The sequence below is a fragment of the Mus caroli genome, unplaced genomic scaffold, assembly GCF_978045245.1.
Source record: "Mus caroli unplaced genomic scaffold, Mus_caroli_1 scaffold_4, whole genome shotgun sequence".
NCBI classification, from domain to species: Eukaryota; Metazoa; Chordata; class Mammalia; order Rodentia; family Muridae; genus Mus; species Mus caroli.
This window is the reverse complement of record NW_028227259.1, coordinates 153088214-153113169: the sequence shown is the minus strand read 5'-3', so window position 1 is coordinate 153113169 and position 24956 is coordinate 153088214. Positions and strand designations below refer to the sequence as shown.

Genomic DNA, 24956 nt, shown 5'->3' with positions numbered 1-24956 from the left:
ATAGAGACTGGGTAAGAGCACTGCATTCTGGGAGATGGGATGAGAGATGACTGGGAACATCAGCCTTCAGGACAACAGGAAGGAGAACTGTGGGCAGACAGGAAACAGGGAGACAAGAGAAAGAGCTGGTGGGGCTTAAAGTCTCAGGCAATTGAGAGGTAGAGAAGCATGGGAGGTCAGGCCAGGTGTGGCATCGAAAGCAACTCTTATAAGGGACAACATTTAACTGGGCTGGCTTACAGGTTCAGTCCATGATCATCATAGCAGGAAATATGGCAGCATCCAGGCAGTCACGGTGCTGGAGAAGGAGCCAAGAGTTCTACATCTTCATCTGAAGACAGAAGACTGGCTCTTCTCCCTGGGCGGAGCTTAATCATAGGACCTCAAAGCCCCAACCCCACTGTGATGCACATCCTCCAACAAGGCCACACCCACCCCAACAAGGCCACACCCACCCCAACAAGGCCTCACCTAATAGTGCCACTTCTCATGGGCCAAGCATATTCAAACCACCCCACCATTATACCCCACATTGTTACACCAGGGATCAAGTTATGAACACAGGAGCTTTGAGAAGTGCATGTCAACCATAGTGTCAGCTAAGTAAAACAAGAAGGATCTGATGCCTGGTTGGTTACATTGAGGGGTGTAAGAGAAAGAACTGAGAATGCACGGAAGTGCACAGGTTTCTCTCTCGAGTGGATAGGTGGATAGAGATGCCACTCACTGGTTCAGAATTACAGGATTGGGGGCAAAAGATGGGTAGGAGGAGTGAATTCTAATATCCTATATAGCACAGTAGGATAATATAATTTACATTTCAAAATGGCTAATAGAGCATTAAATATTTGCAACACAAAGAAATGATGGCTGGCTGAGGTGATGGTTATGCTAATTACCCAAATCCTATCATTTACATAATCTAGATATTTATTGAAATATCACACTGTATTCTATGAATATGTGCAATTATTATATATCAGTTGAAAATTGAGAAAATGATAAGAGCCAGATGTAGTGACTTATGCCTGTAATCCCAGCTCTTGACAGTCGAGGCAAGAGAATTGCTGTGGGTTCAAGGCATCCTGGTCTATACTGAGTTTCAGGCTACCCTGCACTATAGACTGAGTTCCTGTCTTAATAAAGTAATGAATGAATGAATGAATGAATGAATGGGATGCTAGAATGATACAGGGACAGCTATGTTTGAGGTTCCCAGTGAGTATTTAGGTAGGAGGTCCAGAAGGCCCTGGACATTACAACAGTATTGGTGGAGGGGGAGGCTCTACTGCAGAGGAGGCAGCCTGGAGGGGGGGGGGGTGGAAGGGGGAGGGGGAGGAAAGGAAGGCAGCAAAAGTCTGGCTTCAGCTCAAAGCACTGGTATTTAACTGATTCCAGTGAGGTGACTCTCCCGCCAACCCCCTCTCCCTCCCACACACACTGGCTTTTCAGGGTCTCAGCATCCTTATTCAAGGCTGGGGACGCTGTGTTCTGATGCCAGTTGTGTCAGAGTTTCAGGGGGACGCTGTGTTCTGATGCCAGTTGTGTCAGAGTTTCAGAGAAGGAGGGGCTTGAGGAAGAGCAGGAGGCACAGAAACCCTTGTTCACCCGGGTTCACGCAATCACTCCTGTCAGGGCTTCTCTAGACTGCATCCCTTCCTCCTCTCAGGCTGTCAGAAGTGTGGAGCTGATTTTGGAAAAGCCAAAAATGAGCCTTCCAATCGCCACCTGGTGGGAGCCACTGCCTTGGAGCCATCCTTTAAAAAAAAAAAATTACAACACCATTTCCATCAGGGTTTCAAAGTGCCTCCTGCCAGTCCCTCCGGGTTGCACCTCTACATTTTCATCCCCTTTACTCTAGACTGAGGTTAACCAGGACTGTAATCATCACAGCGTCCTATAGCATAGTAGAGAACCCGAGACAGCACCTAAAACTGGGGGGGTGGGGGCCGGCTTTGGAGAACGGCATGAAATATTACAGTATTTGTTTTCTATTAAATGATCTAAGAACAACTTTATGAGGGGAAAGCAGACCTCATAAAAACAAAAACGTATATATGGATACAATTTAAAACTACCACCAGCTGTCCTCGAAAGAAACATTGAGCTGTCGCACACACCAAGCCAATTTCTGCTAATCTTTGCAGCCACTCTTGAGAGTGTCTTAGTGTGTCTGTGTTTGCTGGCAGACAATAGCGTAAGCGCCAAAACGCTAAGAACATTTTCCATGGAATGTTCTGAAGTACGGACAGCTTCCGAACCCTGAGAGGTGATATGATAGTTTTGTTTTTTTGTTTTTGTTTTTATTTTTGTTTTCCTGTCAACTTGACAGCAACTAGAGCTGCCATGAAAGAGGGACCAACAATTGAGAAAATGCTTCCAACAGATTGGTCAGTAGGCAAGTCTGTGTGGGCATTTTCTTGATTAATGATTAACATGGGAGGACCCAGCTCATGGTGGGCAGTGCCACCCCTGTGCAGGTGGGTCTGGGTTGTATAACAAAGCAGGTTGAATAGGCAAAGGGAACAATATTCTCCTACAACCTCTGCATCAGCTCCTGCCTCCAGGTTCCTGACTTGGCGTCCCTTAGTGACGGGCCACAAGTTGATTTTGGAGTTAGTCTTCATCACAGCAGTAAAGAGTGGATTAGAACAGGAGATAAGAGCCACCATAATTTCATTTGACTTCTGGATCTGCGGCCCTCACTACCTGTACTGGCTGTATTCCTGGTTGTCAGCTGGACTATATCTGGAATGAACTACAATGTGCAGAATTGGAAGGCTCACCTGTGATCCTGATCTTGAGGCTGGGAGATACAAGTTTCTCTCCTGGATCTTGCCATGGAGATCTTGAGGCATAGTGGCTATGAATCCCAGAAGATTAAGACAGGGAGATCTCTGAGTTCAAGGTCATCTGGGATTAAAGGCATGGTGGCACACATCTTTGATTTGGGCTACACCTTCTGCTGGAGACCTACATAAGGACATTAGAAAATTTGCTCTCTCTCTCTCTCTCTTCTTTGCCTGCTTGCCGTGTGGGACTGAGCAACTGCTAGATCCTTGGACTTCCATTCACAGCTGCTACTGACCATTGTTGGGAGTTGGACTGCAGACTGTAAGTCATCAACAAATCCCCTTACTATACAGAGACTACCCATCAGTTCTGTGACTCTAGAGAACTGTGACTAGTACACCACTCAAGTCCGTCTTGTAAACCGGACTGTTTCAACCCACCAGCTCCCCATAATGACACGGAGACTTTTTATTATTTATAAAAGCTTAGGCCTTATAGCTTATGCTTGATCCCCACCGGCTTGCATATCTTAACCCTTTCTAGTCCACTTTTGCCATGTGACCTGTTACCTCTCACTATGTCCTGGTACATCTGACTTCCTCCGTGTCTGCCTGGCGAATCCAGACCAGCACCTCTGAGTTCTTCTCACAGTTCCTATCTCTGCTCAGAGGCCCCACCTTTCCTCCCCTGCCTCAGGTATAGGCCATCAGCTCTTTATTTAACCAATCAGAAGGTGAGGGAGAAGAACGTTTGCAAGATGCTCCGGCAGGTGATGAGCCACTAAAGACAACAATGCCAAGGTCCTGACAGACAGTACTCAGCTCTTTCCTGGCACCGAAATCAACATTTGACTAATACAGTGACATCCTTAACACAGTGCACAGAAAGATTATCCCAACATAGGGGCACAATTTGAGAACCACTGTCAGGGAGAGAGAGCGAGAGAGAGAGCGAGAGAGAGAGAGAGAGAGAGAGAGAGAGAGAATATGAGAATCAATGTCTCAAGGCTCATGTCATTTTGCTTTTTAACTGTTAAGAAATGGCTACATTCTTATCAGCTGAGTGTCTCTTAGGACAGGCTGTACTGTGAGAAGTGTGTCTTTAAGTGACAGGGTGTGACAAACACCACAGAACACGTTTATGTGAACCCCACCATACACCTGGACAGTATGACGTCTCCTGGTTCTGTGCAGTGGTCACTAGACAGTGACTGTAATCATTAAAATTCCCAGCGCTGGGTTTCTTCCCCACCCTTGACCATTTATGTTCCTGGATGAAAGACACACACGGCCTTTATAATGTTATTATGCCCACTCTCCATGCTGTTAGAATCTACGTTCTTATTGATAGTCCCAACTTATCACTCACTTTTTACTATGTTCCATCTGGGCTGCTCTTAGCTCCGATTGGCCAGCCCTCTGGGTCATGGTCTCTTGGTCCTTAGCCCTCGGTGGCTCTCCTCCCTCCCCTACATCCTTTTCTTCTGCTCCTTCCCTCCTCCTGGTCCTCTCTTCCGCAAGCCTAGGTAGGAGGGTAAATATTTTTTGAATGAGACAGAAGAGAGACTGTGAAAATACTAGCTACACGTAACAGGGCATTTTCAGTTCAACTAAAATCCTTGGGTCTATCCTATAGAATGTGCCAGTGCTAACCAAAACTCCGTTGTTGACCAAAATGTCTTCACGTGGTGCATTAATGTCCGTATTCCTAACCCAAGTGGTGGTTGAACTTTGTGGCAGATAAGGATTCTGCTCTGGGGATTTGGTCCTTGGTTCCTACTATTGTCCCCCCCCCCCCTGCCCCCCCCCGTCTCGAAAACCAAAACCAAACCAAACCAAACCAAACCAAACCAAACCAAATGTAAAGCCAAGGTTCCCACATAGGAAATGGGTACCGCAGAAAATAAGTCACAGTATAGCACGCCAAGAGCAAGCGAGGGGGCCAGGAGTTGCCACGGGCGATGGAAAAAAGATGGGAGAGATTCGGGTCAAGTTCTGGAAGGAAGAAGGTGAGGAAGTAGGATGCGGACTTCTAAAGGGAGGGAAAGAGCCAAGTGTGAAGCAGCCAGCTGTGGGGCTGAACCAGCGCAGGCATGCTCATTAGAAAGCCATGCAACCCTGTTCCTGCACAACCCACTTCGAGCCCTTCTTCCTGCTCTCTTGGCTCTGCTGCTGAGGGTCACATGGCAGCTGCTCCACCAGCGCTTGCTCCCAGCTCCCAAGATGCTTCCAGTCTCTTCCTTCCTGGTTGTGGATGCAGAGCTGGAAACCGGAAGTGAGTTTTGTTTTGGGGCTGTGTGTGTGTGTGTGTGTGTTCTGCAATTGGTCTATTGAGAGAGAAATCAAATAAACTTCCCAAAGCACGCTGCTAGACACATGCGCAGTCCAGCTATTCATGGAGCTCAGACAAGAAAGGCTGAGGGTTGCAAATGCTGACTCTGCACTGAAGACGCTGGGAATTCTCAGTCTGGCTCCGTGTGAAGGCTGCTCTTCAAAGGGACTTGGAACAGCTTTCCTTGGAATCCTTGCTAACAGAGGTGGTCTGGGAAAGCTGGCTGAGGGGACTGCCATCCACAAATCACCCTTACTCCAGGTCAGAGGTCTGGCTCCTCTGCTGCCTCTGGGGAGGTGAGGTGCTAGATTAAATCAAAGTCACTCAAGTTGGAAGGGCACCGGAAATAGTCACAGAGGCAGCCCCTCAAATCTGATCTCCGAAGACATCTTGGAATTCTTTTTAAAAATCTAAGGCCTTTTCCCTCCTGGACAATTAGCAGTTAAATATTTACCAGCCGCCACTGTGTGTAAACAAGATCCAAGAGGAAGCAGTTTTATTTTGCAAGACTCAACGTAGAGTTCAGATAAAGCTGGGCAGATAGAATCACAGATAAGATTGTGTTGTGGCCACCCCTCAACCCCCAACGGGGTTTCTCTGTATTTCCCTGGACGACCTGGAACTCAATTTGTAGACCAGGCTGGCTTTGGACTCAAAGATTCGCCTGCCTCTGCCTCCAGAGTGCTGGGATTAAAGGCGTGCACCACCACAACCCGGCTTTTCCCTAATGGAAGGTTCTAGAAGGCCTGATTATCATGACTTCATGAGGAATGACCCACACATCCCGGAACAGCAACACGATAGGCTTTTCTTCTTATTATTATTATTTTATTTTATTTTTTTTAAAATTTTTCAGCCCTAAATGGAGATATTGGTTACAAAGCTTCTGGGTATTGAATCTAGGTACCTAATGGGTATCAGGAGTCTACAAAAGTGAATTTTCTGATATGAAAATTCAGGGATTTATTTATTTATTTATTTACCCGTAGCCTTAGATCCTTGTGTCGCTAGTTGAAGGTAAGCCAGAAGGTTCTAGAAAGGGTGAGGCCAAAACTTGGTGATTATATTAGTTACTTGTGACCAGAATTGCTGATGAAAAAACTTGAGGGAGTAAAACTTGAGGTTTAGTGTGACTCGGGGTCTAAGAGCGATTTTGGTCTGTGGTGTCAGGGAACACTTCTCTTAGAGGTGCTGGGAGCGCATGGTGGCTGTTTGCCCACCACAGTGATCAGCAGGAAGCAAGGAACGCAGCGGCAGCGGGGAGCCAACTGTTACGTTGTTGACAGTCACTGTGTCTGATGTGTTCTCCAGCCAGGTCCCACTTTATAAAGGCTCTGAAATAGATTTAAATCTTAACAATGACTTGTGTGTGTGTGTGTGTGTGTGTGTGTGTGTGTGTGTGTCTAGAAGTGTTTTGTAAACTCCGTGTATGTAGGTGCACGGCAGAACTGCAGTTCACAGAAGGGGACATTAGATTCCCCGGAAACTGGAATTGCAAGGGTAGTGGAACTGAACCCTGGTTCTCCACAAAAGTACTGGTTAGCATTCCTTCTAGGCTCCGCCTTGCAGTTACCTAGCAACAGCCAGGTAGATCGAGCTTGCTATAAAAAGGACCCTTTGGTCTCTCTTCATTCTCTCTGACCCTTTCCTCTCTCTGACTTTCTTCTCTGACCACTTTCTCTCTCTCTCCCCTTCCCCCCCTCGTTCTCCGTATGTTCCTGCAAGCAGCCTCGTCTCTTCCTCTTCCTCTTTTTCTTTCTCTCTTTCTCTCCTCACCTTCCCTTCTACCTCACCCTCTCCCCCTCCCCCCCCCTCTCTCTGCCTCTACTCCCCTCTCAATCCCAATTCCCATGCTCCCACATAAACTCTATTCTATACTAGACCCGTCATATGGATGGTACCTTGGGGGAAGGGATGTCTCAGCGATGGGCCCACCGAGGCACCCCTCCCATGGGACCATACCGAGCTTTACAAAACATACCCTTGGCTTTACAAAATGTATCAGTGCCCACCCTACACTCTTTTTTTTTTTTTTTTTTTTTTTTGGTTTTTCGAGACAGGGTTTCTCTGTGTAGCCCTGGCTGTCCTGGCACTCACTTTGTAGACCAGGCTGGCCTCGAACTCAGAAATCCGCCTGCCTCTGCCTCCCGAGTGCTGGGATTAAAGGCGTGCGCCACCACGCCCGGCTCCCACCCTACACTCTTGAGCCATATCTTCAGGCCCTCTAAAGCAGAATTCTTGCCTTTCCTTTCTCAACTTTATAACCACTTTTTCCTGCTGAAACCCACGTACGCACAGACACGCTTCTGAGAATTGTGGGTTTCATCTGCTGCGAAGGTCCGCTCGAACAGCTGAGCTGCCTTTCCAGCCGAAAGGTTCTGGCCTGGCTTTCCAAAGCCTCTAGCTAGATCTGGCATGTGGGACCCGAGTGAAAATAGGCGCAGTAAAGAAACCAAAATAGTCATTCAGTGGGTGAAAATTGGGAGAAGTTTATTCCAAACTGCAGAGGCTGCCTCCTGGGAAAGCAATGAGAAGCAACAGGGGAAAGACTGGCAGGGTTAAATGGGACCGGGAGGAAGGGGTTTGTGAGCTGGGCTGGGGAATCCTCAGAGACTAGTAGCATTCGTCATTAAATACCATAGTCATATGTTAATGAAGGGCCACAAATTCCTCTTGCCAGAGATAAGGAGAGTGGGTCCCCTTCTAGCAAGTAGGAACTTTCTGCAAGCCCCTAAAGGAATGGGGGCTTTTGTTTAAATGGGAAAAGGTCTTCCTTGGGGGAACCTGTGGTACCTATTTTGTTAGTTGCAGAGACATAGCATGGGACACAAGAAAAAGCACAAAATTGGAAATGCTGAAACCTCTTGAGCTTGTATGAGAGAGGCCACAAGCGGAAAGTTCCAAGCCCGATGACACGGGGACAGGGCACAGTCAATACTCAGGCATGCTGAACATATTGTGTAACCTTATTTCAGGCTATGTATAGGAAACAAACAGATGTGGTATTTGGACTTGGGTGCTATATCCAGGATGAGATCATTATGTACAAGGACATGGTCTCAAACTGGGGAGACTCTTAAACTCCAAACAGTCTGGTCCCACGCATTAGATGGGAGATGCCCTCTGCCAGAATCCACCAAAATGAGCACCAAAGAGCCTTCTGTCTATTCTTTTCCCCCCTCAAGGTGCTGGGAATTGGATGTAGGGTCTTGTGTTCGCTGGAAAAGCACTCTGCCCTGCAGCTGAATTCTTGGCCTTGTGTGTCTGACCAAATACAATTTACATAGCTGTTTTCAAAAGAACAGGCCCCAGTCCTGGCCCTACTTCCTGCACAGAATTCTTTCCTTCTTTAGGGACCTTTTTATAAGGTGGAAATAGCCCTTATACCTGCATTATGGCTTATTGTGAATATTAAATAAGACCATGTGGGTCAAAAATGCTTAGTAAATGATAAAAGCCGGCACGGGTGGGTGGTTCGTGTTGCCTTTCTTTTTATCTGCCCGCCTTCTGGAGCAGATTATAGGGCTGGTATGTGCTGTGGGTTTTGCCTCGAGACTTCCCTTGGAGAGCAGTGTTTATCTATTTTAAGGAGACCCTAGAGATAGCAGGCTGCTGCAGAAAAGCAAATGGAATATGGATTTACCAGAGAGAGGAGGGCCGGCTGTAAGGGAACAGCTGTGGAGAGAGTTATCAATCCGGCTCGGCACCAGACGGGTGCCAAGAGGGAGTTGCTAAATGCCTGGGAGAGAATCGTGACCAGAGAGAGCAGCGAGTTAAAAAAGAAAAAAAAAATCATATCCTGCCAAGCAAACTGGGTCATATTCCTGATGGAGTTAGTCACCGAGCAGAACTGAGCTGGGAAGGAGGTTTCAGGGCAGAAAGAAAGGCATAGTGACTCAGCTGGCAGCTGGAGAGGCCTCCTGGCTCTTGAGCAAAGACCCCTCGTGTGGCTGGCGTGTAGCATCTTGTGGTATTTTGGATTTGAACTTGATTTGTTTTTTTCTTTTTAACCCCTAAAGGAGATTACCAAACATGATCCCCCGCCCCCCCCCCCCGGAATAGTTGAGCGTTTGCACACAGGCTAGAGCGTGCTCACACACAAGCGTGGGCACACACACAGACACCATTTCAAAGACATACATCTTAAGAGAGGAGATAAATTAAATCAAGATGGAAGAGCAGGAAGGCCGTCTTGGAACTTTTCTCTGGAATTTGAGTGGGAAGGGACAACAGCCAATCTTACTACTTAGAAACCTTTAAGGTCACCAGCTCGTCCTGCGAAGACGGATCCTGTAAATACGACTGGAGGGTTCCGAAATCAAAGTTTAACTTGTGAGTCACTAGGATAAAGTTAAAGCAGGGGGTTAGCTAACAGGAAGAAATACTCTTCAGGAGAAGGCTGATGGGTGGAATCTCGATTTTTGTTCTCATTATAAAAATTTTTGGTGCTTTCTGCTACATATCTCTGCCAAGAAATGCGATATGTTGGGAAAGGAAGGAGAGGAAATGTATTCTACATCTCGATGCTGCGACTATAAAAAGCTGTTTCAACGACAGAAATTCGTCGGGGCTCTGTCAGGGTTGTAAATGAGGGGTTTACACTAGCCTATCAGGGTGAGAAAAAAAAAACCCAAAAACTTAAAGCAGTGCCTATATTTGTCCTATATATATCTCCATTATCTCTGTCTTTTTTTTTCCCCCTGCCAGATTCCCTCTGTTGTAAGTCCCCTTCCCCAGGAGCTGTCCTCAGCGGAGCTTGACAGAGCTGAGCCTGAGTTCTGAGAGCAAGGTAGTATGAGGAGACACTAAGAAGAGAGAAGTGAATGTCTTGTTACTTGTTCTTCCATTTTTTTCTGCACCTCAGCACTCAGTGGCCCTCGTTCTTGGTTTATATCCTGTAAGCACATGGGGTCTGAGACTGGGCCATCTGCAGGGCGGCTTGCCTTTGGTGCCCACTTATTACCAACTCCCCTTTCCTCCCGGGCCTTTAGGTACACCTGAAAAAGTAGCCTGTCCCCAGTGTCTCTCGGGCTGTAACTCCTGAGGGGATGGGGTCTATTTTCTATCTCTTGGCTTTGGACTGACAGAGTTAGACCTAACTTCAGCTCCATCATTTAGTAGCAAATTAGGTATAACCTTGTGAATGGAGAGTTCTTTACTTTGAAGGCTGTGATTCGCTTCTGTTTTGAGACAGACTATGTATGTCGCTCAGCCTGGCCTTAAAGTCACAGTAATCAACCACCCTGCCTCAGCCTCCTGGGTGCCAAGGTTACAGAAGTTATGTCACCATGCCTGGCTACCTACCACAGTAGTGTTTTGTCATTGTTTTCTTTAAAGATTTAGTTTTTATCATCACCCCATGTCTCTCCATGTGTATGCCATTCATGTGGGTGGTCTGGAAGCCAGAGGAGGGTATGGGATCCTCTGGGGCTTGAGTTACAGGTGGGTTCAGGTCACTCAATGTGCATACTGGGAACCAAACTCAGGGCCCTCTAGAAGAGCAAGCTCTCCTGACTTCTGGGCCATCTCTCCAGCCCTTTAGCAGTTTGTGTGGGAAACTGATGACACCTCGGTGGCAAGTTAGTCAGATTAGCTGTCAACAAGTGTGACGGTCTGTGTATACTTTGTGCAGGGAGTGTCACTATTAGAAGGTGTGGCCCTGTTGGAGTAGGCGTGCCACTGTGGGTGTGGGCTTTAAGACCCTCATCCTAGCGGCCTGGAAGTGAGTATTCTGCTAGCAGCCTTCAGATGAAGATGTAGAACTCTCAGCTCCTCCTTCACCACGCCTGCCTGGATGCTGCCATGTTCCTGCCTTGATGATAATGAACTGAACCTCTGCGCCTGTAAGCCAGCCTCAGTTAAATGTTGTCCTTATGTTCATGGTGTCTGTTCACAGCAGTAAAACCCTAAAACAAGAAACAGATAGGAATGAAGAAAAGAGACTTGAGCTCTCCAAAGGCTTGCCCCGTGGTCTTGTACAGAGCCTGTGTTAGATTGTTAGCAGTCTCTGGCTCACAGTGAGTTCTTTTTTGGATGCAACTGAAATGGACTGTACCTTAATCAGAAAGGAATTTTCTAGAAAGGGGTGGATTGGTTCTTAGAGGCTGAAGAGCCAGAGGGATGAGATGATTCTCTGCCTCAAGTTGGGGGAAAGAATCTTTCTATTCCAATGTGTTTTGTTACCCTTTCTCTTGAGCATCCAGGGTGACAGGGACCCAGTGGCCTAATTGGGATCTATGCATTGTCATCTTTTGGTTAATGGTATCCCCAGTAAGGAAAATTATGTTGTCAACCCAAAGTAAGACATTCCTAGTAGGTGGCTATTTCATCCTTCCTTTCCCAGGGGATGTTCACTGCTTGAGGAGAAATTTATCCAAAACAGGAGCTAATGCAGTTTCCGTTTAAGAAATGGCTGAAAGAACTAAGAATAGAACCAAAGAAGAGAGGACTGGGTTAGTTTAGCATGGCTGTCCTTAGACAGGTCCTTAAAGGCCTCTCTCACAGAAGCAAGAACAGTTTGTATTCTGTTTATCTAAAAGAAAGAAACTAAAGCCAAGAAAGGGACTATCAAGTGAAACAGGCCAAGGTGGTACACAACAGTAAGATGAGCCACAGACAAGGAGGCAGGAGGGTCATGAGTTCAAGGCTAGCCTGAACTTATGGGGCTCAATGGTTGAGAACACTGGCTGCTCTTGCAGAGGTCCCAGGTTCAGTTTGTAGCACCTACCCAGTAGCTCACAAGCACCTGTAATTCTAGTTCCAGGGGACTGGACACCCACTTCTGGCCTCCGCAGACACCAAGCATACACATAGTACACATACATACATGCAAGCACATATTTACACATAATGTAAAATCTAAATAAATTGGAAGTGAAACAGTTTTCTTTGCACTGTATCTAAGCTAGAGTCTTCCAAGGTAAGCCGACTTGTAAGGAAGAGAACTTGGTATCCCCGGGAGTATTAGTGTTCATTTGCCTATGGTAGCAAGGACCACAGTGGACCACAGTAGACAGGATGCTACAGCTGATGACTTCATGGATGTCAGTGATGACATGCATCAGTGCCTGGGTGGCCACATCTGCCCGTCGGCACTTTTCCAGATGTGGAGTTCCAGATGTGGACAGTGTGAGTGACAGGATGTGAGGAGCACCCACATACCCTTCCCGACCACCTACTTAGGTCTGCAATAGTCCAGATGCACTGTGGGATTGTCCTTTATGTTGAGGGATGCCCCACTCAGAGGTCACTGCTGGGATGTGTTACTGTGCTACTTCGGCCAGCATCCTTTCATGCTTCCTTCAGTGTAAATCACACCAACATCTTGTTTTATCACTGAAGAACAAATATATTTTAAGTCCCTAGGGCTATATCAGTTATGAGAAAACTAAAATATCCATATTTATAAACATCATGTTGTATATCAGAAACACATGTGATTTTTAAAAAAGATATATTTGTATTAGCTCTAAGTGTGTGTGTGTGTGTGTGTGTGCATGCGTGTGTGTGTAGGGGTTTGTGCACATGAGTGCAGTACTCACAGAGGTCAGAAGAGAATGTCAGATCCTCTGAAGCTGGAGTTGAAGGTCGCTATGAGACGCTTCATATGGGTGCTGGGAACTGAACCTGGGTCCTCTGGAAGAGCAGTAAGGGCTGGAAACTGCTGAGCCTTCCCTCCAGCCCTTGAAATATATAATATACATTTTGTCAATTAGAACAGTAATAAGAGAAAGCTAGACATTGAAAGGCAGTGTGGTTTGAATGTGTCCTGTTAGATCCTGCATTGGAAACTTCACTTCAAGTGCTTTGAGGAGAGACCTTTCAGAGGTGATGAGGCTTTGAGGGCGCCATCTCCTGGCTAAGTCCCAACCACTTTCTGAGTGTTACCTTTCTGCCTTCTACCATGGGAGGAAGAAGCAGTAAGGACTTTGGCAGATGAAGGATGCTTGGCCTTACTTTTCCAAAGGCTTCTAAAGCAGAAGTACTTGTTCTTTATAAATATGAAAGAGAGAGGCTGGAGAGATGGCTCAGCAGTTAAGAGCACTGACTATTCTTCTGAAGGTTCTGAGTTCAAATCCCAGAAACGGCATGGTGGCAACCACTGATGCCTTCTTCTGGTGCGTTTTAAGACAGCTACAGTGTACTTAAATATAATAATAAATAAATCTTTGGGCCAGAGCTAGAGAAGCAGGAGTGAGCAGAGGTCCTGAGTTCAATTCCGCAACCACATGATGGCTCACAACCATCTGTATACCTACAGTGTACTCATATACCTAAAATAAATAAATAAATCTTTTTAAAAATAAATAAATATGAAAAGGAGGGAAGGAGGGAGAAGGGGAGAGAGAGAGAGAGTAGGAGAGAGAGAGAGAAGGAGAGAGAGAGAAGAAGAAGAAGAAGAAGAAGAAGGAGGAGGAGGAGGAGGAGGAGGAGGAGGAAGGAGAAGGAGAAGGAGAAGGAGAAGGAGAAGGAGAAGGAGAAGGAGAAGGAGAAGGAGAAGGAGAAGGAGAAGGAGAAGGAGAAGGAGAAGGAGAAGGAGAAGGAGAAGGAGAAGAAGAGCCAGTTAGTGAATTAGACTTGGCTAGACTCTATACTGAATGGCAGTCCTAATAAGTTGGGGGCCACAACACTTTGAGTAGTTTCAGTAAAATTCTTTCTTACAGCTTGATGATGGTGGCTTGTGAGCTTTTAATCCCGGTACTCAGGAGGCAGAGGCAGGCAGATCTCTGAGTTAGAGGCCAGCCTGGCCTACAGAGTGAGTTCCAGGACAGCCAGGGCTACACAGAGAAACCCTGTCTTCAACAATAACAATATTTTCATATGCATGGGTGTTTTGCCTGCATGAATGTATGTGCGTGTAGTATCTGTGTAGGTCAGAGAGTATCATCTCTTGGAACTAGAGTTATAGATGTTTGTGAGCCCATATGCGGGTGCTAAGAATGGAACTGGGGTCCTCTGGAAGAGGGGCCAGTGCTCTTACACAGAGCTACCAGCTTCTGTCTTACTTAAAAAAAAAATTGTGGTGTTGGGACTGGAACCCAGAGCATATACCATATACTTTCCTTCTTTCGTCTCTCCCATTTCCCCATTTCTTCTCCCCAACCCTAACTCTGCCTCCCAGTCTGACCTGGAACCCTTGGGCTCAAGGTACCTCAGCCTCTCCAGTAGCCAGGACTACAGGTGCCCCCACAACCACACCAGTTGTGGGTCTCCTCCACAGAGCACCTCTTGAGTTTGTGTGTGTGTGTGTGTGTGTGTGTGTATGCGGGCATGCGTGGGTGGGTGTGCTGGATAGGGAATGGGGTGTGGTGGATGGGTGGGGAGGGGTGAGGTGCACTGACTGCAGACCCAACCTGTAAATACCAGTCTTGCTGGAAGCTCGCTATCCTGACCTTGCTGCCTTCCGCCCAGTGCTCCCGAGCTTGCTAGACTCGAAGAGATCAAAAGGAAATCCTTTTCAACCATCGCCTGACTAGTCTGTACTTTCATAGGCATTTTACAAACTAGATTAAATTAGCTACACACCATGACCCAGTAGACAGCAAGGGACCGTTTTTCTCATTTAAGTAGGACACGACCTTGGCTTGTGAATAGAAGGGTTTCCACTGGTCTTCTGCGCCCTAACAAATAGAGTGGGTGGGTAGAAGGGACTGTCTCCTCCGAAGGGCAGCTAAACACCCCACAGTGGGGACACAGTCCCCTCTTTCTTGCTGAGAGAAGAGCCTGAAATAGCCCCAGGGGCGGAGAAAGGTTGAGTCTGGAGGTCTTCTGACCACTAAAGTTAAAGATTTTGGGGACTCCCGACACCTCTAGCAAGCCAGGTTAGCAGGTTTTAACTCAGGCCTGGGAACGACCGGAAGCCTAACGACTTTATTCTCCACTCTAGACTGCTGCTGGTGTCCTTTGCACCTAACCTCATCAAGGTAAATAAATGATCTAGGGAAGTAGAAGGCGTCAGTGTTAGAAACCCACAGACAGTGGGCTAAGGAGAAAAGGGACCTACTTGGGAGAGGGAGGTTTCTGCAGGAAGTCAGCTTTGGTTGTCCAGAGGGCTGTTTATAATACTTAACTGCGGGGCCTGCCCAATCCCAGGAGCTCCTGCACGGAGGCGGGGCACCGCTTCCCCAGGTCCCCTGCTGAGCCGCAGGCTGGACCTTGAGCAGTGCTGGGGAGGTGTGGGACAATGGCGCTCATGCCAGGCTCCGTGGAGCAGGACCTCCGCCAACCCCTGCGACATCCATAAAACGCTGCCCCCTCCATCCCCACCCCCACCTCCAACACCCACACACCTGGTCCCCACGTGGAGCTGGCCGTGGGAACCTGGGGGTAGTGAGCCACCATGTGGGAACCCGAGGACTGCGCAGAACCTTTGCAGAAGCATAAGCCCAGCACCTCGGGGTGCCAGACTGTGCAGAGGACCCTTCTTTGTCACGTGATTCCCAGACGCGGGTGCAAATCTTTCTGAGGACTGCGTACGTGCTTCTCTGCGTGAGGGAGTGGGGAATGCTGGGCTCATCCTCTGGAACCCAGAAGGCCTAGCTTCTAGAACCGCTGCTGACAGGTGTCTGCGGAGGAGGCTCCCCATCTGCTGGACCAACCGCCGGCTTCCTTCCTCTCCCCAGGACTGAGTCACTGGAGCATCTATCTGCACGCTGCGGTTTCGACTTTCCCCCAAGTGCATAGCGGTATGTCATCTGAGAGGCAGAAGTCAGGCTGCCCCTGGTGCCAAGACAGAGGCTGAGGTGACATGCGTTGTCCCCGGCAGCCTCGCTGCTTACAACCTCTTGAGAGGACAGAGGGACCTGTCAGGCATCAGCCTGGTGGAGAAATTCCTCTGATTTCCACAGCCTGAATATTACTCTCCTGTGCGGCAGAAGAGTTTCGTTTCACTGTTTCTATGTTTATTTATTTTTAATCCAAATACATAGAGGTAGCTTTAAAGTCCACATGTTAATTTGTTCTAGGAAAATCACAAAGTTGTGGCCTCCCTGGTCCACTCTTATTTCCGTCTCTGCGTTTAGTTGTACTGGGGTGTTTGGAGCGCTCACTCATAGGCAATACATTTTAAAAGCTGTGTCTTTGTTATCTTAATTTAGAGACTCCTGACGTTGCTATAGCAGTCAAGGAAAAGCCTTCCGCCTCCTCAGGCCTTCTTGCCCCTCAAATTCCCTGTATTTCTTCCCGTCTTACCTGTCCACGAGATTTAGCTTAATTAAAAAATATATGTTTACTTCATGTGTCTGTATCATACGCATGCATTACCTGTGGAGGCCAGAAGAGGGCGTCGGATCCCCGGGAACTAGGAGTTACAGATGGTTGTGAGCTGCTGCATGGATGTTGGGAACGGAACCTGGGTCCTCTGCAGGAGCAGCCAGTCCCCTTTACCCATGAGTCATCTCTCCAGTCCTTTAACAACATTTTAGGAAGCACTCCAGAAGAAGAAAAGTGCACCCGTTGAAACTAGGATGGTAAGTATTGTCAGTTTGATAGGATCTAGAATAACGTGGGACACAGCCTCTAGGCAAGCCTCCCAGGGGTTGTTCACATTAGGTTACTCGAAGTAGAAGAACACCTTACGTGTGGGCAGCACTATGGGCTGGGATCCTGGCTGAGTAAACCGAGGAAGGCGAGCTGAGCCCTCTTCTCTTCAGTTGTTCTTGGTAGAGCATTTTGCCACAGGAGTGAGATAAATAATGAAGGCCACAATGTATTCCGATATCTAAGACACTAAAATAAAAAAGAAAAGCACATTTTAGAATAGCATGAGCTATGCTGTCCACATCTGATGAAGTCACTGGTCATATTTGTATTTACTATATTGGTATTACTAGGTAAGTATTATCTGCATCAAACTGGGATTGCCTTTCCACTTACACACACACATTACACATACACACACACACACACATATTACACACATATATACATATATACACATACAACATACACACAGGCATACATATCATACATATTCTCTCCTGGATCTTACTGTGTAGACCAGGCTGACCTTGAACTTGTGGCAATCCTCCTGCCTCTGTGTGCTGGAGCATCTATTTTTTACAGGTGTGTAACCAGCTTGCTCCATTTGCCTTATCTTTTGAATTTTGAAGTTTTAATTAGGAGTTGATCTCCAAGCTCTGTGACATTTTTTTAAATTAGGAATTAATCTTCAAGTGCTTTCCATTGTCACAAGCCTGCTGCTCCTCTCCAGGGCCTTTCTCTCTGAGATGGCATCTTCCTTTGTACCGCTGTTCTGTTCTGACGAATGACTGGACGTTGGGTGTTGGACCCCTTTCACTCCCTCAGAGCTTTCATCCATGTTGTCTTCTGTGTTGTGTGCCTTGTTCCCTGGGGCTTGAGTTTTCTCTCTTGGTTTGTTTTAAGCTGAGTGTGGTGCACACAACTGTAATTCCAGTCCTTAGGAGGTAGAGGCAGGAAAATCAGGAGTTTGAGGATATCCTAAGCTACTTGGGGAGTTCAAGGTCAGGCTGGACTACCAGGGACTCAGACGAAATAGAAACAAAGCCTGCCTTTGTTCTGAGCATATCCTGTAGGAGCTTTTTGAGAAAAGTAAATATTTTTAGTGGCTTTGCTAACGTTTGATCTGCTCTTGCTTGCCTGTAGGCAAGTGTGATTTGTCTCCGCTAAGAGACCTCCCTCAAACTCCTAGTGATGGCTGCTGGCTCTCAGATAATGAACTAATCCCCGTGGGCCATTCTGCAGCCACCTCCGTGTGGCTCTAAGGGACTCTGACAGGTGGTTGGTTTTCTGTGACTCATAGCTCTTGTTTGATCAGCTTCCTGAGTCGATACTCTACCATTCACTATGGCATATAAGCTTTACTGCTAAGCATTATGGAAGGGGCCAGGAGACCACCGTGGGTCCTAAATTCCCAATTGCAAATTTTTCATCTGCTTCTAAAGTATGTGGTGGGCCAGCTCTTAGCTGTGCCTAGCATTTTTGGACACCTCTGCAATTCAAAATGTCTTCCCAAGGCTGTGCAGGGACAGCGGCACAGGTGTACACAGGAATGAGAGAAAGATATACACATTTTTAACGTATTTGTTTTCATTATATCTGCATTGTGCATTATAATGCATATGTGCAGTGGAGAGGAAGCCTCTGTCTGCCCCTCCCCCCTACCCCCCACCCCAAACCCCGGGGTGAAGAAGCCACTTTGAATCAGTCAGCTTGGAGAGGAGTTTGAGCCAGAGGAGATGAATTGACCCAGCCATAGAGTTCAGAAAGAACCTGAAAAGGTAAGCTTATTCAGCAGTAAGTCTCAGAGGCTGATAAACATTCTAGGACTAGAGAAGACTGTACGGAGGCCAGAAGCTTCCAGGACCAGGCCTAGGTGAGCAGACAGAGGCAGTAAGCCTCAGAGATGACAACTGCATCAGGAGAATGAAAGTTACATTTACAACTGCTCTTCTTTTCCTGCATTGCTATTCTCCCGAATATTGTTAAACATTACCTCTGCTGCTGCCGCCAAGGCTGCTCTGTTTCTCTTTGCGCATGATTTGAAAATAAAGGAAGTTCAGATTGGACATGGCAAGGCACATGCCCTATGATCCCAGCCCTGGGGAAGCGGAGACAAGAGCAGCGGAAGTACAAGGCCAGCCTGGGCTACACGAGGGAGACCTTGCCTGAAAGACAAGCAAAAAAAAAAAAAAAAACCTCCCGAACCCAAAACGAAAAAGACAACCAACCAGCCAAGCCAAAGAAGACGTGTACTGCGATGTTCGAGGATATCTTGCTGGTCTTGTTGACTGTGGGTGAGACATTTGTGCCCGTTCCATCCATGGTGGGAAAAGCAGATGGGCAACCCAGCCGCCCGTGAAGAGGAGGAAATGGCAACGTTTTGGCAGTACCTCTGTAGGCTTGTATAGGTCAACGCACTCAACAGCAGCCTGGAAGATAGAATCTCAGCTAAGGGATTGGCCCCATCAGATTGGTCCGTGGCTCGGCATATGTGGGGTATTTTCTTGGTTGCTGATTGTTAGCATTCTGTCTAAGCTCCACCCCCACAGTTACCTGGCAACAGCCAGGTAGGCCTCACTCACTATAAAAGGGGCTGCTTGACCCATCCACTCTCTTGCACTTGCCTTCCTGCTCCGCTCCCCTCCCCATCCCCCTCATCCCTCCCCCATGTGTTCATGGCCAGCCCCTATTCCTCTTCTCTACTCTTTCTCTCTGCCTTTCTCTGCCTCTACTTCCCTCTTAACTCCCTTCCCATGCCCTGAATAAACTCTATTCTCTCTACTATACTGTCATGTGGCTGGTCCCTCAGGGGGAAGGGATGCCTCAGCATGGGCCCGCCAAGGCACCCCTTCCCCCACACCTCACCACACATACACCAAACATATCCCTCCTCTCTTTATTTTTTTATAAACACATCACTGATTGATATAGAAAGGCTCGTTCCACTGTGGGCGGTTCTATCCCTAGGCAGGAGGGCCTGGGCTATAGAGGAAAAGTGGGTGAGTGGCCAGTAAGCAGTGTTCCTCCATGGTCTTGCTTCAACTTCTGCTTCCAGGTTCTAGCTTTCCTTGAGGTTGGACCGTGATCTTGGAGATGTAAGATGAAATCAGCCCTTTCCTCCCTCACTTGCTTTTGGTTTGTTTCTGTTTTCCCCGTTCACAGCCACAGGCAACCAAGCTAGAATAATAGCTAATCTAGTTTAATTTCTGAGGTCTGCACCTCTGACTGTGACATCTCTGATGGGGCTCTGTCCCCCAACACTGCCATCCGGAGGCATCAGACCACGCACGATGTGAGATTGGATGAGGATGAACTGCACAGCATCGATCAGACGGAATGTGGAATTAGAGTGGAAAGCAATAATTCTGCGAAGAAGTGGGAATGCTTCGTGTGAGCAGGCAGCAGGTGAGGGACAGCGTGCGTGCAGAGTACTTGGCTGCACTGAACTCGATGCTTAAGCCAGGCCTCGTGGAACAGAGGCTCCAGCAAGGCCTGGAGGCCGAAGGAGCTAGGCAGGAAGCCAAACTCCATTTCACTCTTCAGCGTGAGCCCGCAGGAGGTTGAGCTTCCTACAGTTCATAGTTTGTAGAACTGGAGACAGCCCTGGATCAAGCCGACTTGTGTGGTTGTTGGGGGCGGGGACCAGGTGACGGCGATGAAAATTGATGTCTTTTCTTTTCTTCATTTGCTTCAGAATTCCCAGTACCGTAAAATGAAGAAAAGAAATCCTGCATAAAAAAAAATGCATACAAATCTTGTTCCGGTCAGTGGGGATGAAGAGCAACCTCTCACCTTGTGGTTCTGTCTATGCCTGGCAGATGGAAGCAGGAGCCAGAGACTCTGCTCAGCCTGCAGACGGTGGCCTGTGCTGCTCTGCTGAGTCACTGTCTGACAGTGACAGGGCACAAAGTGTACCACAGGACTGCAAACTGCTTTATGCTGTAGGAAGGATAAACATCACGGAAGGCACTCTTTCTTAAAAATAGAAAATTCTCTCCTCTACTCCCTGATAGTGTGTGTGTGTGTGTGTGTGTGTGTGTGTGTGTGTATGTGTGTGAGGGAGGGGAGAGAGAGAGAGAGAGAGAGAGAGAGAGAGAGAGAGAGTCTGTCTCACCACATGGCTAGGCTTGTCTTAAACTTGTAATCCTCCTGTCTCAGCAGCCCCTCGAAGTGCTGGGTCTATCCAAGTCCAGTTATGGTGCTGGAGAGATGGCTCAGTGGTTAAGAGCACTGGCCATTCTTCCTGAGGACCTGGGTTCAGTTCCCAGCACCCACTTAGTGGCTCACAACCATCTGTAACTCCAGTCCTTAGGGATCCAACACACTCTTCTGGCCTCTGGGTAGACCAGGCACATACTTGTTACACAGATATACAATCAGAGGAGACATCCATACACATAAAATAATTTTAAATAAATAAATAAATAAACCTTAAAAGTGTTTGTTTGTTTGTTTGTTTGTTTTCTAAAAATCAGCTAGGGGATTAGAGAGATGGCTCAGTGGTTAAGAGCACTGGCTGCTCTTGCAGAGGACCTAGGTTCAGTTCCCAACACTTACCTGACAGCCCACAGCTACCTGTAACTCTAGTTCCAGGGACTCTGATGCCCTCTTCTGGTCTCCACAGACCCTAGTCACTTAAATGTTTTATCTGCATGCATGCAGGCACCCACACGTGAAAAATAAAATGATTTTAAAAATATATTATGTAGTGTTGTTGTTGTTTTTTTTTTAAGGCAAGGTTTCTCTGTGTAGCCCTGGCTGTCCTGAAACTCACTCTGTAGTCCAGGCTGGTCTCGAACTCAGAGATCTGCCTCTGCCTGAGTGCCGGGATTAAAGGCGTGCGTCTCCATATCCCGGCTTGTGTCCTGTTTAAAGTAAAAACTAAATCTCAGAAGACAGAGTAAGCTGTGCTGAAGTCTGCAGCCAAATTTGCCAACAATGCATAAAGTGGAGCAGAAAACAGCCTGACTCCCCATCCCATGCCTAGACTCAGCCACTTGATGGAGAGAGATCTGTGACTGGAAGTCTACCTGTGTTTCCTTCCCATGTCAGCCCAGCCAGGGTGTAGGGAAAAGCCCAGCGCCATGTTTGCCCTTTCCCGGACACTCCTTGTCCCATCAGGATGACCTTTTCCCTCTTCCAACATCCCCGTGTGGTCACAGCCGCCCCAGTGCCTGGAGTCACTCCAGCATGACTTGTGACTGTGCACTGCTCTTATGCAGGCAGAGGCCATGCCAAAGGGGACGACTTTGGCTGGGTGTCTGTGATTGCATGGCAGTTTGTGGGGGTTAATCTCAATCGTGTCTGTTGCTGGAAAGGAGGAAAAGAGAGTTGTTCTTTTGCTCTCCCCACCCCTCCTCCATATCTGTCCCTTCTACCATGGAAGGATGGAGGCAGAGGAGGAAAGATCTAGTGAGCCTCTTAGGGAGAGCTGGGTGTACCTCAGACCTCCAAAGTGGATGCCTGTTGACCATAGCTTAAGGATCCTGGGACAGACATTCTGCAGCCTCCTCAGTCCATCAGGTCAGAGACTGAAGTGAAATGGGAAAAATGTATTTTTCTTAGTATTATACTAACAATAGCATAATTAAAAAATATAAGACCAATTATTGAAGCCAGGGCCCAGGAGTAAAAAAAAAAATTATCCCAGCACTCAGGAGGTAGAGGCAGGCAGATTTCTGAGTTCGAGGCCAGCCTGGTCTACAAAGTGAGTTCCAGGACAGCCAAGGCTACACAGAGAAACCCTGTCTCGAACGCCCCCCCACAAAAAAATTAATTATTTTTATTCTTTTATGTCTCTCGGTGTTTTGCCTCATGTGTGTTTAAACACCATGTGCATGCAGTGCCCACAGCGGCCAGAAGAGGGCGATAGATTCCCTGGAACTGGAGTTAGAGTCGTGAGACATCTTATTGGTGCTTGGAGCTGAACCTAGGTCCTCTGCAAGAGCAACATGTGCTCTTAACCACTGAAACATCTCCCCAGCTCCCAGACTGAATATTTTATACATTATGTTCTGGATCTGATATCTCTACACCCAGTTCTCAAACAAAACATTTAAACAACTTGTGTTGGTAGGGATCAAATCTAAAGCTTGTGTTTGAGGTTAACACTTCTTACTGTGGCCCATCCTTAGACCTGAAAGAGTTCCTGTTGTTTGCTTTCAGAGTGGAAACGATCCCTCTTCTTGTTATAGGTTCTGCTCTATTTGGCAGCTTCCAGGAAGGATGTGGGCCCAGTTTGCTCTCATGTCTTAGGGTTTTATTGCTGTGAAGAGACAACACGACCAAGGCAACTCACTTCAGTGGGGCTGGCTTATAGTTTCAGAGGTTTAGTTTATTATCATCATGGTGGAAGGCAGAGCTAGTGCAGGCCGACTTGATGCCGAGAGTCCTACACCTTGATCCAAAGGCAGCCAGGATGAGGCTCTCTTCTGCACTGGGTGGAGCACTAGGAGACCTCAAAGTCCTCCTACATAGTGACATACTTCCTCTAACAAGGCCTTTTCTATGCCAACAAGGCCATGCCTCCTAATAGTGCCCCTTCCCACGGGCCAAGTGTATTCAAACACACGAGTGCCTGCCAGCCTCCAGAAGGGCTGTGTGGTCTCACCTCCCTCGGCCCCTTTCCAGGGTCTGTGAGTGGCTCTCCGAGACCAAGGCTTGGCACTTCTGTCACAGGGGCAAGTCTGGCCTTGTGGCCTCTGTTTCTGTTTAGCCCCATGAGCTAAAAATAGATTTACCTTTCTGAAGTGTTAAAAGAAAATAGTCAAAAGAAGAATGCTAGTAAATGACACCTAAAAAAAACCCAAAGTGTCCATTAATAGAGTCCGTTGGAACCAGTCCAACTATTCATTTATTTCTGTCCCAGTTGATACTATTTGTAGCTGCCTTCCTACTCCAATGGCAGTTGTGGGTGGCTGTGGTAGACACTAGGTGGTTTAGAGAATCAAAAAAAAAAAAAAAAAAATCCCATGAGTCCCTTTGCCCCTTCGCCTGTCTCAGAATTCAGTCTTTCTGGGCTTCTCCTCTATGTTTTCACCATGGTGCTGGTAGTGGCTGTCCTGAGGAGCCCTGTAGGCCTCAGTCTGGAGATGGGAGGGCTATCTCTTTCCTCAGAGGGCTGGTCAGATCAATGCTGGTCGGGCTGTTTCACCTAAGGCTGCAGATGGAAGATAAGAACAATCACAGAATCTGGAGAGGAGAAAGGTGTCAATTGGGGGTGGTCGCAGGAGGATGTTGCCAGACCACACACATCCCAATGTGGCCAGGGCATTTAAATCTCCTTGACAATTCTTGCCTAAACTAAACAGTGGGCCTACTGGGGAGTAGGTGACCAAGCCAAGATTGTACGAGTGCATGTGTATGTGTGTATGTGTGTATGTGTGTATGTGTGTATGTGTGTATGTGTGTATGTGTGTATGTGTGTATGTGTGTATGTGTGTATGTGTGTATGTGTGTGTGTGTGTGTGTGTGCGTGCAAATAACACAATTCAGGGGCATGGAAGGAGAGAAGACTTGAGGGAAGTAGGGGACCAGGAAGAGGCCAGTAAGCAGGGTCATATGGGGCAGAGTAGTGAGAAGCAAGACAAAGCATAACTAATTACACAAGCTCACAAAAAATGCCACAATGTAGCGCATTAAACTGACTCTCAAAGTAATTGAGGAAAAAAAATGCATTTACAAAATAAAGTTTCATGGTATAAAATTGTTACAGGAATTTTTTTAGTGTCAAAACCTGGGCCCTGGAGACCCCAGTGATCTTGGAAGGCATCTTTCTTCCTTGGCGTGGTCTTCATCAGGAAGCTTTTTATTGATGGTCTTATCTCCTTCTGGTCTTTGGGCGGTTGCTCTGTTCACACACAGTAAGAGGAAATAAGGAAAGAGAACTCCCTGAAACAGAAAGACAAAGCGGGGCCTAGAAATCTACAGAACGGACTGGCCGGCATCGGGACACATGGCCTCTCTTAGCTACAAGGGTCATGTGCGAGCAGGCGCTTCGCCCCTGCTGAATGAAACCCGTGTTTTGATAGAAAGCAAGAATGGAGGGATCAGTACCAGCCTATATTGGATGCCTGGTCTTGCCAAACTTGAGAGTTATGGAGGAAAGAGCCCACGCCATTGAGTCCTCCTCTGTCCCTGGTGAAGGCGAGAACAAGCAAACTTTTTCTGCGTCCTGACAGCTGGGGGATGCCCCGTGACTCCCCTCTTCTTTATGGCCAGAAAATGTAACTGGTCACCCCACAGGGTAGCATGTAACCGAGAGGAAATAAACGTCGTGGCTGTGGAATGTGTGGTCTGTTGCGCACTGAGGAGGGTGGCGGGGCTTTTTACAACAGGAAGCCCAGGATGGA

General features: G+C 47.5%; 2 long non-coding RNA genes across 3 annotated transcripts; one reads left to right on the top strand and one right to left on the bottom strand.

Annotated features, from left to right (window-relative positions):
* Positions 1 to 9193: 9193 nt before the first annotated feature.
* On the bottom strand, positions 9194 to 15173 carry LOC115031086 (uncharacterized). Of its 2 annotated transcripts, XR_015047030.1 has the most exons (4): positions 15128 to 15173; positions 12666 to 12806; positions 12303 to 12459; positions 9194 to 11030 (listed from the first exon to the last, which is right to left on the bottom strand). It is a non-coding gene; the product is annotated as an uncharacterized LOC115031086 (long non-coding RNA). The 2 variants fall into 2 exon arrangements; XR_003836659.2 differs by having other exon boundaries at positions 9194 to 12459.
* An 88-nt stretch (positions 15174 to 15261) lies between these two features.
* On the top strand, positions 15262 to 21233 carry LOC110294795 (uncharacterized). Its single transcript, XR_015047029.1, has 3 exons — positions 15262 to 16592; positions 19768 to 20010; positions 20300 to 21233. It is a non-coding gene; the product is annotated as an uncharacterized LOC110294795 (long non-coding RNA).
* The last annotated feature ends 3723 nt before the right edge of the window (positions 21234 to 24956 follow it).